The following is a 5,318-nucleotide window of genomic DNA, read 5'->3' as shown; positions in this document are numbered from 1 at the left end:
GATCATTGCCGGATTTGCAAGTAAGATTCTATCCTCTTGCTATAGTTTTTGTATGTATTCGTTTGATATCCGATATGGATCACGGGCACGTGAATCATATATCAAAATATGGTTCCTTCACACTTGAAATGAATTCAAGTCCATTATCTGTTCTAAGACACTTCAGTCTAATCCCCTTTTCATTTTCAGTTTCATTGCACCAATGTTTAAACTTCTCAAAGGCTTCAGTCTTGTCCTTTAAGATGTACACCCACAATTTTCTAGAGTAGTCATCCATGATTGATAAGAAATATTTTCCCTTTCCCAAACTTTCTACTCTAGATGGTCCCCATAAGTAAGAGTATACATAATCTAATGGTGATGTTGAAGTATGTATACCTGTCTTGTAGGGTAACTTCTTTCCCTTTCCAAGAATACACTGCTCACAGGGCTTTGACTTGAAAGAGGTTGAGCCTTGAATGACCTTCTTTTTCACCAGCCAGCTAGTCCATTTTCACCAATGTGGCCTAGCCTTTTGTGCCATATTGATAACACTCATGTTTCCATGGTTTTTAGTGTTCATATGATGTTATTTTATAGGAAATTGAGTGTTGGATGATTGTTTTATGCTTAATTTGCTTTATCTTTTGAAACATGATTCTTACTCGAACTTTGAAGGAAATTTCAGGTTTATTGTGTTCGAATTTGGAAACTTTATTTGAAATACAAGTTGTAGATCGTCTCGATAGGAGTTTGTGAGCGCAAACGGATTGCAAATCCGAGTTCGCACGAGAAAGTTATGACCGAAACGAAAACATCGCGCGCAGCAGTCAGAAGCCGGCGATCAACCGGCGACCCAGCCGGCGACCGCCGGCTGATGAAGGAATTTAAGGCAGCAGCCGGCGACCCAGCCGGCGCCCGCCGCTCAGCCCGCCGAGAAATCGGCGTGGCTGGCGATCAGGCGGCGCCCGCCGGGCGCCCGCCGCGTGAAGACCATTTTTTGTGAAGAAACCGGCGACCGCCGGGTGCCCGCCGGGGGGGGTCGCCGCCAGTCCGCTATTTTGCGTTTTTATGCGTTTTTCAAAGTCTGTTCGAGCTCAAACTCTGTATTTTACCCTGACACTATAAATAGGTCTTCTTTTGACCTATTTTGGGTTCCCAACTTTAGTTTTTCAGTTCCCAACATTCTTATTTCAGTTATATAGCTTTAAAACTTTTTAGCTTTCCAGTTTTCAAGGCTTGGATCAAGATTGAAGATTCAAGCCGCTACAATCGTTTTAATTCGGTTTTTATACAATTTGTTTTTACAATTGCGTTCAATTTAATTATGTTTATGTTTGATTTTATTATGTCTGGCTAGTTCTTTTATTCTGAACCTAGGGTTTGTATATAGCTGATTGATTATGTGTTTTTGATTTATTGATATCAATTTGCCCTCCAACTTATGATTCATGATTCCTGGTACTTAATCTCTTGTGAATTATCTGATCAATGAGTTACATGTTTAGCTGTTCAGTTTGAGTCTTGAATGCGATAATTGTTCAGCCGATTCAGGAATGCATGATATAGTGTTAGCCTTGAGTCTTGAATGCGATAGGTGAAGCTATAGGAAGCTATTCTTTATGTGCTATTGGGAGTTAATTTATTCCTTGGAGTCTTGAATGTGAAAAGGGATTAATTAATCTACGTTCATAGGTGGTCGTTAGAGACGCTTGTGAATAATATAGTGATCTTTCATCAGGGTTGGATTAAAATTGATAATTGAATCAATAGGTTGAATGCATGTAGTTGATTGGTGAAAATACATCCCTAGGGTCAGAGCTTTTCTTATATTTGAGTTATTTGTCATAGTTTACATGCTCTTTAGTTTTATTTAGTTAATCTTAGTTCAATATTCACCTTCATAATCGTTTTACTTGCATATTGTGAGAGTCTGTGTAGGAGATAGATAGAGTGATTTCGTTTTACAGTCCCTGTGGATACGATATCCGATTGCTGTTTATACTACGATTACACCGTGTTAGTTGCGGTATTTTTGTTGCTAATAAAATAGTGATCAACTTTTTGGCGCCGTTGCCGGGGACTGTTTAGATTTTGCTTTAATATTTCCAATAGGACTTTATAGTACTGCAAGTTTTCTTTGTTTTTATTTTTCTTTTCTAATTTTATAAGTTGTGTTTCTGTAGGTTGCATATGAACACACGATCTCACGGGAATCCTCTCTTTGAGTTAGACCCTGAAATCAACAAGACCTTGCGCAATCTAAAGAAGCAGAACGATCAAGTTGAGACAGAAACGATGGCTACTCCAGAGCAAATCCAAATTCGAGCTCTGCAAGAGCAATTGAAGAAGCTGCTTGATGCACAGGAGACAAGAGAGGCTCAGAAGCAACCAGCCATAAATGAGGCATTCACACCACAGTATGTGTACCAGGAGCCCCCAAGAGTGAAAGTTAACAATTTTGAGCTGAAAACGGGATTGATCACGATGGTCCAACAGAGCCAATATGGTGGACAAGCGATCGAAGACCCTAATGCACACCTGGCGCATTTCCTGGAGCTGTGTAGCACGGTGAAGATGAATGGTGTCCCTGATGACATTATCCGTCTTCGTCTTTTTCCCTTCTCACTGCGGGATAAGGCGAAGTCGTGGTATCATACGCTGCAGCTGGGAGACAATATCGTGTGGGAGGACTTGGCTCATGCATTCCTACGCAAGTTTCATCCGCCTGGCCTTACGTTGAAGTTGAAGATGGACATCGTGCAGTTTCAACAGTACGATGGAGAAAAGCTAGCGGAGACTTGGGAGAGGTACCAGGAGAAGCTCAGAAAGTGCCCAAGCCATGGTTTTGATGAAGGCACGCTCGTGATAATGTTCTACAATGCCTGCGGGGAGCGTACAAGGATGCACATGGATACAGCTGCAGGTGGCTCTCTATTGCAGAAAAGCAGTTCTGAAGCATGGAGCATTATTGATAGCATGGCTTCTACAAGCTACCAATGGCCATCTGAGCGATTACAATTGAAGAAGGTTGCAGCTGCGTCAAGTTCTGATCCTATGGCAGCAATGGTTACTCAACAGGCAGCGATGGCTACACAGCTGGCAGAGCTGACTACAAAAATTGGTGAGTTGAATGTTGGACGTCCTGAGCAAGCTGTGATAGATCCGTCAGTCATGGAAGATGTCAATTATGTGAATGGCAGAAATTATGGGAATTTCCAGCATGGACAGCCAGGAATGTATAGCAGAGGTCAGCAATATCAGCAGGGCCAGCAGCAGTTCCAGCCAGGAGCACGCCCGCATCCGAATCTTTCTTACGGTAATCCAAACAATGCTTTGCAGCCTCCACCTGGATTTTCTGTGTCTAGCGGAGGAGTTATAAATGATCCGAAGAAGGTATCAATGGAGGATATGATGCAGCAGATGTTAATGAAGATGACTGGGATGGAGACAACTGTTAATTCAAGGATGACTAATTTGGAGTCTCAAGTGGGTCATATTGGAAATAATTTTTCAGCACTCTCCAAGCAAGTACAAATGTTGGAGACTCAAGTTGGTCAGATGGCCAACCAAGCAGCTGCGCAGCACACACCAGGAAAGTTTCCTAGCAACACTGAAATAAATCCCAAAAATCAGTGTAATGCGATCCATCTTCGAAGCGGGACTGAGTACCAGAATTTTCCAGAGCTGCAGAATGACAAGGGAAAAAGCAAAGTAGTGGAGAACGATGATGATGACTTGGAGGAGCTTGCAGCGAAACAGCCGCCTACCCCTAAGAATGATTCGAGCTCTTTGGCTGTGAAGGAGCCCAATCCTACTCCTACGTTTCCCAGGCCAGAGTACAAGCCTGTAGCGCCTTTTCCGAATAGCCTGGCAAAGCCGAAGATGGATAAGAAGTTAGCCAAGTTCATGGAGATGTTTTCAAAGCTTCACATCAACATTCCTTTACTTGATGCTTTGAGAGATATGCCAGGCTATGCCAAGTTTCTCAAGGACGCAGTCTCCAACAAGAAGAAGTTGGGGAAATATGAGACGATAAATCTTTCCGAGGAATGCAGTGCTGTGCTACAAAGAAAGCTACCATTGAAGCAAAAGGATCCTGGCAGCTTTACTATCGCGTGTATGATGGGAGGACAGAATTTCGCTCGTGCTCTTTGTGATTTAGGAGCTAGCATCAATTTGATGCCCCTTTCTATTTTCAAACGCTTGGAGATTGGAGAGATCAAGCCTACCTCTATTGCATTGCAGATGGCAGATCGTTCCATCACATATCCCAAGGGAATTGTGGAGGATGTCCTAGTTCAGGTGGAGCAGTTTATTTTTCCTGCAGATTTTGTAGTCCTGGACATGCCGGAGGACAAGAATACTCCATTGATCTTAGGACGTCCGTTCCTAGCTACCGGCCGTGCTCTTATTGATGTGCAGGATGGAGATCTCACATTTAGAGTCAATGATGAAAAATTGACTCTATCTATCTATGATGCTATGAGAAAACCAGCCGAGCCGCCGCTGGATGAGTGCAACATGATCGACTCTCTGATAGCTTTTCCTGCAGCTGTAGAGGATCCTTTGGAGGAGTGTATCACACAGAAACCTCCACAAAAGGAAGTTCCCCAGAATGAAGTGATTAATTTGGCTGACAGTTTTCTAGCAAATTTGGAGGATGAAGAGGTTGAGAAGAATGAGCTCCCCAAGTTTGAAGCCAAGAAAAAAACTCCAAAACCAAAGGAAGTTCTGACTTTTGAAAAGTGTTTGTTTTTGGAGCATGATGGGGGGTCATTGAAAACTCATACCCCCAAGAAGAAGAAAGTGAAATTCCGGATTTTTCGGAATAAGAATGAAAAGGGGGCAATGCTTGTGGAGGATGTCCGAGCCAAGAAAAGTGTTTTGGTGGAGAGGGCACCTAAGAGTAGAAAAGCTTTCCAATGGTTAGAGTGCTGTTTCCGACCTCCATGAGTTTTTGAGGTATCGTCGAGCTTTAGACGTTAAATTAAGCACTTGTTGGGAGGTAACCCAACCGTTTTTGTTTTGTTTTTCTTTCTTTTAGTTTCGTTTTGTTTCCTTTTTGTTTTGTTTTTTTTTGTTTTGGGTTTTTAGTGCAGCGTTGAGCTTGGAAGATGCGGGAACTCGCGCTTGGTTCATACCACCACCATGGAGCATTTTTTTTTTTTTTTTCTGTGAGTAGTGACACACATATCATCATCCCTCCAAACTTATTTTCGAACTTATGTTCTGTAATAAGTTTGGGGGAGGGGGGTGAGAGTAGATATGTGTATCACTTTTATCTTTTTGTTAGCTTTATTGTTTTATCCTGCTTGGTTGGTGGTGTGTGATTGTTT

This window comes from Salvia miltiorrhiza, chromosome 2, assembly GCF_028751815.1.
Source record: "Salvia miltiorrhiza cultivar Shanhuang (shh) chromosome 2, IMPLAD_Smil_shh, whole genome shotgun sequence".
Taxonomy (NCBI): domain Eukaryota; kingdom Viridiplantae; phylum Streptophyta; class Magnoliopsida; order Lamiales; family Lamiaceae; genus Salvia; species Salvia miltiorrhiza.
Note: the sequence above shows the minus strand (reverse complement) of the source record.